The 14912-nt window shown below is 36.7% G+C and overlaps 1 protein-coding gene across 1 annotated transcript in view; it reads right to left on the bottom strand.

Moving 5' to 3' along the window:
* Positions 1 to 14912, bottom strand: part of NUP35 (nucleoporin 35) — a 67219-nt gene that overhangs the window by 42997 nt on the left and 9310 nt on the right. The gene's annotated exons all lie outside the window — the stretch shown is intronic.

Genomic DNA, 14912 nt, shown 5'->3' with positions numbered 1-14912 from the left:
TTACCTTTCGAAAAACCTTCAGTGACTTTGGCAATAAGATAAGTTCTAAAATCCTTAACTTGGTATTCAGGGCCATCTATATTCTGGCTCCTATCCTCACAATCCAAACCTGATGTACTTCTCTGCCACACAAACTACATTCCCAACTAAGTAGTCTAGGGTGTGGAACGTTATTCCCAGAGCAAACCATGCACTTTTCATAATGCACCATTCCTTCTACTTGAAATGTTCAAGATTGCTCTCTTTTTCCCCACTGCAACTATCTACACTGTGGAAGTTACTGGGATTTTCTACAGTTAGTGACCATTTCACTGTATGGTAAAATTGTCTGCAGAAGGAGGGCAGCAAAACATCAAAGGAAAGAACAGCTTGGTTGATTCACCTTAGTTTATTTTTCTTTTATTCAAACGAATGTTTACATTTTCCTTCTGGAAATAAAATCATACCATAACCCTCCTCCAATTTCTGAGGCATCGTTTTGATATCCAATTTTCTTTTCAAATTGCTTAGAGAAATATATAATCAGGCAAATTTTACCCCAAATGTTGGAGTACTTAATCATTTTACTTATCTCACAACAAGAAGAGTAGTGCAATTTATGAAGGACAGTTCCTTCCCATTTGCTAATGTTTTGTCACTATTTAAAATTTATAAATTTATGTTAGCCACACTTTAAAAATCTGTGATTTCATGAATGTGGGTTCTCAGCACTGACAGATTACAACCTTTTCACGCCTTAGGAAATAGTCCTCATGGGTTGCTTTGGTTGGAAAAGTTTATCACTTGTTAACTATCCTTCTGGGGACGAAACTCTCTGACCATTAGTTAGACTGATCCTTAGAAGACAGACATAAGGAGTTAGCAAGCCTTTTTTCAAATCTTGTCTACCATGGTAATATCCATGGCAATTTGTGATTCACCAGTGTAGCCTTCAAGAACCCAGGGAAATCTCCGTACCACAATGAGTCATCAGAATGATGAAAGACTTTATATTATTATATGGCTAATGCCTCTTTTCTTCCTAAAAATATAACACTGTTCTAAGTTAAAGCTACATTATTTTTTCAAAACTTTGACTTATATAGAACCTTGCTGTGGCTTCTAAACAATTATTTTTCAGTATTCTTGTGTGTATACATATATATTCTTTACAAAAATAATTTTAAGAGAGTGACATATGCTTAGGAGTGACTAACATTTGAACCAATGATGGCAACTCTCTTGAATAGTTTATTTTCTCAGTACATTGATTTCTTCACCTAATCCTTCCCACTAACGTGTGACACTTCAAAAATTCAACTTGGATTTCAGCATTTGTTTTGCAAAGTGGCTACCATGATCTTATCTCTCGACTAAATTTAATGATACCTCCAATTTGAAATGAGCTCAGTTAAATTTGCCTTAATGTAACCAGGATAACTTCTATTATATAATAAACTGAATATGAGCAACAAAAAAAGAGAGGCTGGATGACTTACTTGTTTATCTTTTAGATAAGATTCTTTTCAGGCATGGGTTAGACAAGGTTACTAGGTTCCCTTCCAATTCTGAAATTCCACAATTCTATCAGAATCAACAAGCATTTATTAAGTGACAGGCACTGTGCTGAGCACTAAGAACACAAAGAAAAAGCAAGAACTGTTCATATCCTCAAGGACCTTCTATTCAGTAGTTAAGGATGGTCCTGAGGTTCTAAATCTGGGCAAGCAGAATAACCTCTACAGGAATAGGAAAGTTCTATAGAGAGATGGGGTTGGGGAGAATAAGGGGAATGATGAGTTCTATTTTTTTTACATGTTGAATTTGATATTCCTACAAAACAGCCAGTTCAAATTGCTAAACAGTTAGCAATACAAGACTATAGCTCAAGAGATAGACTAGAGCTACATATAGGGTTCTGGGAGTCATCTGCATGAAGATAATAATCGAACCCAATGGAGCTGATGTGATTAGAGAATCTTGAGAGAAACAAAAAAAGGGCATAGGACAGACTTTTGGAGATTACCCTTTATTAGTGGGCATGACATAGATGAAGACCTAATACAAACATTTGAGAAGAAGCAATTAGAGACTAATAGGAGAACCAAGAATTACTGTCACAGAGGATACATTGTCAAAGATGAGGTGATCAACATTGCTGAATATTGTAGAGAGGTTAAAAGGATGAAAATTGAGAAAAGATCATTAGATCTGCCTATTAAAAGATCATTAGTAACTTTAGAGGATGCAGTTTTAGTTTAATGATGAGGGTGGAAACCAGACTGCAGAGTTTAAGAAGAGATTGAGAGGAGAAGAAGTGAAGGAATCAAGTGTGGATGGCTTTTTGCAGTTTAGCTGAGGAGTCATTATAGGATGATAGCTAGGCAGCATGGTAGAATCTAGTGAGGATTGTTTTTTCAATATATAATTTATTTTTCAGTTCTTAGTATCTACAAGAATTTGAATTCAAAATTTTTTCCCAATGTCTCATCTCCCCCCACCCCAAGACAGCATGCACCCCATCCACCCCTTCCTTCAGTCTGTCCTCCCTTCTATTACCCACCCTTTTCCATTCCCCTTCCCCTCTAGTTTCCTGTAGGGCAAAATAGATTCCTGTACTCCATTGCTTGTATAGCTTAATTTCCAGTTGCATGCTAAAACAATTTTTAACATTCATTCTTAAAGCTTTGAGTTCCATATTCTCTCTCTCTCTCCCCACCCACCCTCATTGAGAAAATAAGCAATTCACTATAGGTCATACATGTGTAGCAATGCAAAGCACTTCCATAATAGTTATGTTGAAAAAGGCTAACCACATTTCCCTCTGTCCTATCCTACCCTTAATTTATTCCATTGTCTCTTTTGACCTGTCCTCTCACCGTAGTGTTTGCTTCTGATTATCCCTTTCCCCAATCTGCTGTCCCTTCTATTATCTTCCCTCTCCTATCCCTTTCCTCCTTGCCTTCCTGCAGGGTAAAATAGATTTCCATATTGAATTGAGTGTGTGCTATTTCCTCCTCAAGCTAAACATACACATACACCCATGTATATATACATACCTACACATATACAATATACACATACATATATACCCATACCCACCTACATATATATATATATATATATATATATATATATATTCCCTCTAACTATCCTAATACTGAAAAAGGTCTGATGAGTTGCAAATAACATCTTTCCATGTAGGAATGTAAACACTTCAACTTGAATGAGTTCCTTAAGGCTTCTCTTTCCTGTTTACCTTTTCATGTTTCTCTTGATTCTTGTATTTGAAAGTCAAATTGTCCATTCAGCTCTGGTCTTTTCAACAAGAATGCTTGGAAGTCCTCTCTTTCATTGAAATTCCATTTTTTCCCCTGAAGTATTATACTCAGTTTTCCAGGGTAGGTGATTCTTCGTTTTAATCCTATCTCCTTTGACCTCTGGAATATCATATTCCAAGCCCTTTGATCCCTTAGTGTAGAAGCTGCTAAATTCTGTATTATTCTGATTGTATTTCCACAATACTTGAATTATTTCTTTCTGGCTGCTTGCAATATTTTCTCCTTGACCTGGGAACTCTGGAATTTGGCTACAATATTCCTAGGAGTTTTCCTTTTGGGATCTCTTTCAGGAGGTGATCTTTGAATTCTTTCCATTTCTATTTTGTCCTCTGGTTCTAGAATATCAGGGCAGTTTTCCTTGATTATTTCTTGGAAGATAATGTCTAGGCTCTTTTTTTGATTATGGTTTTCAGGTAGACCAATAATTTTTAAATTATCTCTCCTGGATCTATTTTCCAGGTCAGTTGTTTTTCCAATGAGATATTTCACATTGTCTTCCATTTTTTCATTCTTTTGGTTTTGTTTTATAATTTCTTGGTTTCTCATAAAGTCATTAGCTTCTATCTGTTCTATTCTAATTTCTAAAGAACTATTTTCTTCAGTGAGCATTTGAACCTCCTTTTCCATTTTGCTAATTCTATTTTTTAAAGCATTCTCTCCTCATTGGCTTTTTGGACCTCTTTTGCCATTTGGGTTATTTTATTTTTAAAGGTGTTATTTTCTTCAGCATTTTTTTTTTTGGATCTTCTGTAGCAAGCTGTTGATTCACTTTTAATGATTTTCTTCCATTGCTCTCATTTCTCTTCCCAATTCTTCCTCCACCTCTCTTCTTTGATTTTCAGAATCCTTTTTGAGCTCTTCCATGACCTGAGAACATTGCATATTTTTTTTTTGGAGGTTTGCAGAAGCCTTGACTTTGATGTCTTGGTTTGATGGTATGCTTTGTTCTTCCTCATATGAAAGGATGGAAGAAAATACTTTTTCACCAAGAAAGTAACTTCTATAGTCTTATTTTTTTTTTCCTTTTTGGGGCATTTTCCCAGCCAGTTACTTGACTTTTGAGTCCTTTGTCAAGTGGAGGGTATACTCTAGGTACCTATAAGTTCTTAGTTCCACTAAGATGGCAGGATCAAGGGAGAGGAGTTTACTCCTCTCTTGGCCTGTGCTCTTGTCTGTGAGCAACCACAAGCACTCTTTTCTGCCCAGGATCTGCAAGTAGGGTTCCCTCTCCACAGCCACCATCAGCTCCACCATACCAGCCAGCGCTCCTCACCCCAGGACTGCCACTCAGGGCTGAGATCCAGATCAGCCGCTCAATTCCTGAAGGGTCTTTACACAGAGGGTTCCAAAAATGGACACTGTTGTAGTAGCTGCTCCCACACTGGGGCAGAACCCACACCCCACTCTCACCCAGGTGAAAGAGCTTTCTTACCTTTGAAGCTATCTTTGCCATTTGTGAGTTAAGAAATTGGGGAACCAAAGCTGCTACCTGTGATTCTGTGTCCTGAAGCCTGCACCAGTTCTGTCTGTGCCATGTGGCCAAGGCTGGGCTGCGCTCCACTCTGAACCTGGTGAGACCTTTCCTGTCAGCCTTCCCCAGGCTGTTTTGGACTGGAAATTTCTCTCACTCTGTTGATTTCTGGCTTATGCTCTTCTAGAATTTGTTTAGAGTCATTTTTACAAGTATTTTATGGGCTATGGGGGGAGAGCTAGAGCAGGTCCATCCTTCTACTCCACCATCTTGGGTCTGCCCTCTCTAGTGAGGATTTTTTAAGGAAAGGGGAGACATGGGTTTTGTAGGTTGGGAAGGATCTGGTAGATAATGAATACGAGAGAGGAAAAGAGGGTAGGGATGATAGTAGGGACAATCTTCGGGAGAAGACCTATGCAAGGACTCACTGAAAGATGATAAACACAATGTCAGACAGTAAAGATGTGCCCAGCATTATGCTAAGTACAGATACATGATGAAAGTCCAGAGAAGTATAGAGAAGGGTGGAAAATTTAGATGGCTGCCCTGGGTACTTACCTCCTTTTCAATGGCTTATCTGGAAAGGGCTCTCTCTAATGTGTCATAGATGTTTCAGGAATAGCAGTAAACTAGCCCTACAAGTGACCATTTTTTAAAAATGGTGTTCTTTTTGTGTGTCAAAATCTTGAGGTAAAGACAAAGAATCAAAAATGACAACAAAGTTCTCCTAATAATAGGTATAGTAGTAACCAAAGAATAATCTTCAGATGCACACAATTCAATTCAAATAATTTATTGAGGGGGTGCAGAGCCAAGACAGTGCAGTAGAAAAACGCACATACTCTAGCTCTTACCCCACAGCCCATAAAATACCTGTAAAGAATAACTCAACAAATTCTGGAGCAGCAGAAGCCATAGAACAATGGAGTGGAGGAGATTTCTAGCCCAGAGTGGCCTGAAAGACCAATGGGAAAGGTCTGTCCCAGTGGACCTGGAGCAGAGCCCAGCCCCCGCCTTGGCCACAAGGCACTGAAAGGAGTAGATCGGAGCAGGCTTCAGGGACAGAATCTCCAGCAGTGCTGATCAATCAACCCACATGCACCAAAGGTCAGTGAGAGGGGCTTTTCAGTTGGCCGAAAAGGGAGCAGGGTATCCCCATAACTCCAGCCTCCTCAGGTGGCAGCAGTGGAGGCAGCAGCAGACAAGGGCTCCCAAAGCAGGCAGTAGTCCCCATCCATTGTTGAAGGTCTCCTCATAAACCCCCTGAGGGAACTGATCCCTGTGTGGTGGCTCTGCCCCCTCCTGAGCCGCTGATCTTAATCTCACACTGAATAGCAGCCCTGCCCCCACCTAAAGCCCCTGAGGCTCTGGAGCAGCTCATCTGAATCTCAGCCCCCAGCGGAACTGGAGGCAAGGTGGTTGTGGAGAGGAAACTCAGAAGTCAAGTAAGTGGCTGGGAAAATGCCCAAAAAAGGGAAAAAAAATAAGACCATAGAAGGTTACTTTCTTGGGAACAGGTATCTCCCCCCATACTTTTGGATGAGGGAGAACAAGGCATATTGTCAGAGGAAGTCAAGGCCTCTGCCTCCAGGGCCTCCAAAGGGAACTTAAACTAGGCTCAGGCAATAGAAGACCCTTAAAAACAAGCAGCTTACTAAAGGAGAACCAAAAAAATGCTGAGGAAAATAACAGCTTTAAAAAGAGGCTGACTCAATTGGAAAAACAGATCCAAAAAGCCAATGAGGAGAAGGAGGTTTTAAAAAAGCAGAATTAGCCAAATGGAGGAGAAGATTCAAAAGCTCACTGAACAAAATAATTCATTGAAAGAGAGAATTGAGTCCAGGGAAATGAATGACTATGAGTTAAACCAAGCAGTTAGTAAACAAAACCAAAAACTTGAAAAAACAGAAGATAATGTGAAACATCTCATTGGAAAAACAACTGACTTGGAAAATAGATCCAGGAGAAACAATTTAAAAATTATGGGACTACCTGAAAGCCATGATCAAAAAAAGAGCCTAGATGTTATCTTCCATTAAATTATCAAGGAAAACTGCTTTGATGTTCTAGAATTAGAGGGCAAAATAAATATTGAAAGAATCCACCGATCACCTCCTGAAAGAGACTTGAACAGAGAAATTCCTAGGAATATTGTGGCCAAATTTCAGAGTTCCCAGATCAAGGAGAAAATACTGCAAGGAGATAGAAAGAAACCATTTGAGTACTGTGGAAATACAATCAGGATAACACAGGATCTGGCAGCTTCAACATTAAGGGATCAAAGGGCTTGGAATGGGATATTTCAGAGGTCAAAGGAACTGGGATTGAAACCAAGAATCACCTACCCAGCAAATCTGAGTATAATACTTCAAGGGAATAAATGGTCATTCAATGATATAGAGGATTTTCAATCATTCATATTGAGAAAAAGATCAGATCTGTATAGAAAAATTTGACTTCCCAAGACAAGAATCAAGAGAAGCATGAAAAGGTAAACAGGAAAGAAAAATCATAAAAGACTCTCTAAAGCTAAACTGTTTACATTACTACATGGAAAGAAAATATTTATAACTCTTGAATCTTTTCACAGTATTTGGGTAGATGGAGAGATTGTACATACACACACACACATACACATACACATATATAGATAGAGAGTACAGGGTGCATTGAATCAGAAGAGATGATATCCACACAAGAATAAAATAAAATAAAATAAAAACTAAGAGGTGAAGGAGGAAAATACCAGGAAGAGAAAGGGAGAAATGGAAGGCTATAACTCATAAAAGAGATAAGAAAAATCTTGTTCAATGGAGGAGGAAAGGGAGAAGGGGAGAGGAGAAAAATGAAGCTACTGTCTCCACATGTGGCTGAAGGAGGGAATAACTTGCTCACTAAATTTGATATGAAAATTTATATCACACCACAGGAAAGTAGGAGAGGAGGCAACAAGTGGGGTGAGGGGAATGTTAGAAGGGAGGGCAAATGGGAGAAGGGAGTCGCTAGAAATAAACACTTTCAAGAAGGGACAAGGTCAATTGTGGGGGAAAAAAATAAGGGGGGATAGAGTAGGACAGAAGGCAATATATTTAGTATTACACAACATGATTATTATGGAAGTCTTTTGCAAAACAACACATATTTAGTCTGTATTGAATTGCTTACCTTCTCAGTGGGGCTAGGGAGGGAGAGGGGGAGGGAGAGAAGTTGAAATTCAAAGTATGAGAAACAAATGTTGAGAATTTTTATTTCATAAAATTGGGAAATAAGAACTACAGGGAATGGGGTATAGAAAGTTACCTTGCCCTACAAGAAAAGAGAGAAGATGGGGATAAGGGAAGGGTGGGGTATGATAGAAGGGAGGGTACATTGAGGGAAGGAGTAATCAGAATGCAAGGTATTAGAAAGTGGGGGGAGGGGAGTAATGGGAAGAAAAATTGGACATGTTACAAAGTGAGGTAAAAGTAATTAGTATTAAAACAACTGACTGAATTAATTACTGAGAATAAATCAATGGCATCTTTAGTCTGGGGAAAACAATTTTAGTCTAAATTTCCTAGAGGAAGGTAACCTCGGGTAAAATTTGGCATTGATGGAAAAGTTAAGGTTTTAATGGTAAATTTGATTTTATGATTGCTATTTAATCAGGAATTAGAACATGTATAGAAAGGCATGTAAGCCTCAAAAGATGTTCCTTAGCCAAAGTGAAATTATAATCATATTTGAAACCTGGTTATTGGAACTTGCCACTTTTAGATGCTATGGGACTATTAAGTTACTGTTCTTCTGAGTCTAACTCCAGATATGGATAGCAAGAAAGGTGGTCTGAGCCTGCAATTCATGATGCCAGTAAGCCAGTGAGATGCTGGTATGAACTGCATAAGGTGATCTCATGGGAAGGGTGGGAGAGCAGCTGTTCAGCCTGGGCTGAGGTAGGATTCTCCTGACTCAATTTCCCCACTGACACCTAGCAGACTTTAAGCCTGACTGAATGCAAGTGGACAATCTAATCCTGCCTGGAACTGACATGAAGTTGGGGAGATATTGTATCCCTGCAATGTCCCTACTCTTGGTGGCAATTTCCTATAGTCAAAAGGTTTGTAAGCTTAACACCAGATCTATTAAATTATAGATTATTGGTAGGGGAACATCTGAGGTTAAGTCTAAAATTAAGCTATTAGGCATAGGACTTTAGACCAACAACAATAAGTTAGGGTCCTTTAATTCTTAGTAATACTGTGGAGACAATTAGGTCAAGAGCTTGTGAAGTTAGCAACATCAATATTTGTATTTCAGTTGGTTAATGTTTAAAAAAAATTCTTTTGTGGTCCATATTGTAAATGCTTTAAAAAGAAGTATCACCTGACCAAAAGTTTGAATTATTTTATCTGTTATAAACTGTGTTAGAAATGAAAAATAAAATTTAAAAAAAAAGAAAAATTATTGGTGAAAAAAATAATTTATTGAGCACCTATTGTGTACCTGGTACAGAGTAAGAACTTTATAAATGTTTGTTGCCTTCCCAAGGAACTATCCACCACTCTGTCATATCCCCCATATCTTCTGGCTAACAAACACTGGTTATTAGGATGGCCAAAAGGCCTTAGGGGAAACAAAAATAACTCTTCCTTAAGAAACAAAGTCCGATGAGGATCCAAGGAAGAGCATAAATGACAAGCTTGGCTGTGTCAGAATTGGAGTTTCGCAGGAATATGGCAGGAATATTGGGGTTAGACCAAAGTTAGGAAGATCTACACCAACTTTTACTAAGCATCTCCTATGCCACACACAGTGATAGGCACTGGGGAATATAAATACAAACAAGACAATCCCTGCCCTCAAGTACCTTATAATCTTATATACCTTGTATTGATAATCAAGTACCTTGTATTCTTATATTCTACTACCTAGAAATCAAGAAGTACGTTATGGGAAGTGGCAGTGAAATTACTAAATGCCTGACACGAGCTTCTTCCCCTGAACACCAGTCTTTTATAAAGGTGATGGACATCTCTAGCCTTCATCCTGTTTTGACATTATCAGCATGGACTCTAGCCAATAGAAGCTCTGTACTCTTGACTCAGCAGCACTCTGGGCTCAGAGTCATGCCAATAGTTTCTTGAAAGTAATTTTGAGCAAAATATATTTAAGAACAGTTCTAAGGATATGGTTCTTATTATCTAACAAAGACAAGCTTATAACTCTTAAGAGTCTATTTTGGCACCAACCACTTCAAAATTTGGAGAAAATGTTATTTTAAATTTAAACTGCCACCAATCTTTGCCATGGAGTTCCTACTTTCTTAGAATAAGCACTGGGAGCACTTGTTGACATTGTCCCTTCTCTTTTATTTTTGAAAACTCACTAAGAAACAGTCCAAGATAATTTGCATAGTGAACCTAGCTCCCTTGGAAGAAGATAGAAGCTAGAAAGATGGAAATAAAGGAGAAATTCCATTCCAAACCCCAAAAGGGGGGAGTACATCATCCTGGTTGGGGGAGTAAACAGCAATGGATTATGAACTGACCAAAACTTGAAAAATAGAGATCCATCTGAGCAGAACAAGGAAGAGGTGTACCCACAGCAAGGTCTAGAGAAAATAAGGCTGAAGGATCAAAACATAGCAGAAGGTTTAAATAGTCTAGTCACTCTGTGCCCTAAAATCAGAGATGACCTATAACATTGTCACTTGTGGCTCCAATAATAATTATTCTACTGACTAAATGTTAATCCATTAGCTGAAAGAGATTGCATTTTATCTGTGAAATAACTTTAGCAGTAGTCTTTGGTCAAAAGTATTAAAGTTCCGATTCATTTCTGTTATAAATAAAAATAATAAACAGACATTATCATTATTGGTTGGTTGTAAAAAAAAAAATGCTCCAGAACAGAATTTAAAAATTTCCTCCACCATATAACTTTTCCTGGTTAGAGCCATTCATTTAGCTTCTCCCTTCAGCCTGGCTTAATCCTACCATAATGGATTTCACTCATAAAATCCATTCCTATTTGGCTAGATGTTATTATAACTTATCATCCTCAACTCCCTCAATTATGGGTTTGTGTTCCAGCTACTTCCCACCAACTTCTATGTATCTGAAGGTTTTTGGTTATCATCTACAATTATATTAACTATTGTAGTTACCTAAAAACTTTTTATAAATTATTATTACTACAGCCACTTAGCCCCAAGTTTTAATTATTTGTCTTTGAAACTGCTAAGACTTCATCACAGTGATGTCATGTATAATGTGATGTAAGGTGTAATGTGGGTAAGTTGAGAGATACTTACCAAATGGTTGGTTGAGGGGTGATGTTTGTTTTGGTCAAAACTGCTTTTAAAGACACTCTATTAAAATAAAGAGAGGCTGTTTACTCCATGGCAGTGGAAGGAAATTAATATCTCTGACAAATTTCTATTCCTGGAAGTACAGGTAACATGATATAGTAGAAAAGGGGCCAGACTTGGAGTCAGAGGATATTGATTTGAATCACAGCACTGGAATTTACTACCCCTCTGATCTTGGGCAAATCTCTTAGCCTTTCTGGGCCTCAGTTTCTTCATCTGTAAAATGAAGAGACTGGCCCTTAGAAGTCATATGACTCTGTGATCTTATATCAGTATGTAAACAGGCATATGGATTGATAATGTCTTCTCAGTTATCATTTTGGGAATTAAAAAAAGTGTTTGTGATATTTCTTTTATGAATATTCTCCTTTTTCTTTTTTTGCTATTTTAGATTGTTTCTTGAGTCCCTTTGAAGTTGTATTTCCCCAGCACGTTTATTTATTGTTTGATGAAATACAGCTCTTCTCAGGTTCATCTTCCTAAATGCCAGTTGCCATTTCTTTCCATGCTAATGTGGTAGAAACTAAATATAATGGCTTTACTACTGCCATGAATAAGAGTTAGTTCACAAGAGGAATATTTTCCAGCCTCCCGATTTGAGTTCCATCTTCCATTTTCATAATTTTCCTCAGAACAATCTGCGCTAGATTACTTTCCTGTCAAACTTTTTACAGATTCATTTTTCCCCCAACTGCTTTTATTGTCTCATGAGGCAATATACTGCTTATAATTTTTCTCCTCCATAATGTTTTACAGATGAACTTGTCCTTAAACTACTGTTGCCTTTGACTCCTCTGCCATTCTCTTTGGCAAAGACGCTGAGTGCCTTTGTTGAGCTGGTTTCTGGGCTCTTGTGACCACTTGCTTGGATACTATTATTATTACTGTTGTTGCTGTTATTATTATTTGTAATAACTGAACTTTTCTAAGAAATGGTAATACTGTCTTTACTTTTGTTCATTTTCCACTTTTTGGAGCCAAGTCTCATTTAAACAGGGTTGATTCTTCATGAAGAAGTTATGGAAGGATGTGGATAAGTACACCAAATAAGAAAGAACAGATAGTTTTTGGTCTACACTGCTAAATGGAATATTCTTATGGATAAGACTAAAAGCATAAAACTACCTATTTTTTTCTTTCAAATAGATCTCATTTTAGGAGATAAATTCATACAGATAGGGTATTCCCTTTGGATCCCTTAGTATGGTGTGCCTTAAGGGTTAATATATCTGAAGGTTACCATATAACTCCAACATTGAGTTTTGTTCTGTTGTTTTTGTGGTAAGAAAACATCAGTTATGTTCCCCCATTGCTCCTCACTAATACAAACACAAACTTCCTTGGAATGACTTAAGTCACAAAGTCTATCTAAAACCTCAAAGGTAACTGATAATTAAGATCATTCAGTTTTGTGATCAACAGATTTTTTTTTCCTTAGCTTGAGTACAAGAAGCATTTTAATTATTTCAAAACAAAAATTCACAAAGAAACCAAAAGGGTGACACAGGAAAAAATGTAAAATTTATTCTTTTAAAATCACGTATTTTTGCACCTAAAAAAAGTACTTTGGTACAGGATAATTACTAATACACGTACAAAATAAATGTCTTTGACTTTCTAAATCACATGAGTCCAACTTTAACCATTCAAAAAACAAAGCAAACACAAACAAGTTTCTCTCTGTAACTGCATCTACACGAACAGTAGCATAATAGTGCAATAAAAACCTCAGAAATTGTAATTCTAAAACCTTCCATCTGCACTGACTTAAAGCTACAAAGAATGGCTAAATTGTAAATAAAACAGTTGTTGAGCCCTTCCAAAAGTTTGGTTTTTGTTCTGTTTTGTTTGTTTGTTTGTTTTACATTGACATTAAATATTCAGGCTCAGTCATGTACCCGTATGTATATTTATAACTCATTAGTCCTGGTAACTCATTCTAAGTATGAGGAATGCATTGTGTCACACTCAAAAATCTTTCAATATTAGGAACATTTTGAGCTCCTCACACATTTGAAATGCTTGACTCACTGATACTTGTCTTGCCAAGTTTTGGTTGTTTTCCATTGAAATGATTCAGTCAAAAAGAAAGTAGGTTGCCCAGTTCCTGAAGAATACTTTCTAAATGCTATACTTATACATTTTAATGGGAAAAGAAAGGGGGAAAAGGACATATCAATAAGGATTTCAAATATTATATTTTTCTTTCTCTCAATGTTGTTGTCAAAGTGGTTTAATCATCATGGTCAACATTTTGCCTCAAATCTACTGACATAAGGGGAAAGGGAAAGGAGTGAGATTTTCAAGTTCATATAGACTTCCAAAATTATCCATATCATTGGATAAATTTTAAGTATTATGTAAATAAAATAGTTGCCTAAGTAAAACAAAAAGTAACTTGAAAATTAAAAAGGGGAATTTTATTATCTAAATCAATACATTGCCTGTCTCTTCAAATGAGTGAAGAACCCCATATTTTATTTCTTTTCTACTTATAATTTTGAGCAAATATGAACTTAATTTTTTTTCTCTTAGTCTAGATATAAATAATTAAGCATGACAGGGAAAAAAATTGTTGAAGTTTTATTTTCAGGGACACAGCCAAAATCACAACTGCACAGATGGGCCTATATATGGGACTTTTTTTCTCTACCAAAACAGTGACATTTGATATCTACATATATTTTTTTATCCATAATGTTAGATAGTGGGATCATAATAAATTTTCCTTTCAAAACATCTTTATGCCACCAAGATAAGGTCTACAGATTAATTGCTCTGCATGAAATCACCCACAAATATATATCTGACATATCACTGCCTCACCAACAAATAGTTTTTTAAAAGATTTAATCTCTGAGGTTCCATTCTTAGAGGCATCAAACTATAGTTTGTAGGTTAAATAAGTCTGGGGGTCAAAGCAAGATCTGTATTAGAAAGAAGGTGTGGTAAGTTCATCTTATGTTTCACAAAACCAGAATGACACAGACCAGAACTCCAAATGTAAATTCCATGCCCAATTATATATTCTGATACATAATGTGCATTATGTCCCAATTCTTAATAAACTAAAACCTACTAGCACCGTGAATAAAGAAAATATGTTCACATCAATGCAGTCATTAGCAGGAAGAAGGGTCATCTAGAATATCTGCGAATTTTTGGCAATAATGACATGAGAAAATACCACAGAGAAGTCCTGACATTCAATAGGATATTTGCATTGGTCATTTTCAAACTGTTCACTTTGGTTGGTTAGTCTAATACTGCTTTTCAGAATTAGTATGTGGTGAAAGAAAGGTTTTGGCTCTGGAGACTTTTCTAGCAGTTATTTCTCTCAAAGCACACAACCCACATATACATTTTTCAACCTTTTACTCATGGGAGTAGCATAGAAACATACCTTCTCAAGTGTACAGATATGTTCAGGGTACACTTTTCATTTTATTTGCGTGGAACACTCTTGTTAAAAATGTACTATGTTAGTAAAAAAATAAAAATAAATTCCCTTGTGGCTTATATTAATTTCCTCAATTATTAAATACTAATGAAAAACTTTTAATATAAATTTCACAAACAGGATTAGGGATATATATTTTATGTCATTATCAATAAGTAATATTTTGTTTTCAAAAATAGTTTTAAAGAGCTGAAAAAAAATATCCAGGTGGTTTTATAATATTGAGAAATCACTCCTTCCCAAATAAAGAAACAAAAACAAAGGCAATGAAATAATTTATTCAAGGCCTATAGTCAGAGATAAGATTGAAAA

The sequence above is a fragment of the Notamacropus eugenii genome, chromosome 5 (assembly GCF_028372415.1).
Source record: "Notamacropus eugenii isolate mMacEug1 chromosome 5, mMacEug1.pri_v2, whole genome shotgun sequence".
Lineage (NCBI taxonomy): Eukaryota > Metazoa > Chordata > Mammalia > Diprotodontia > Macropodidae > Notamacropus > Notamacropus eugenii.
This window is presented reverse-complemented; position numbering and strand designations above follow the sequence as displayed.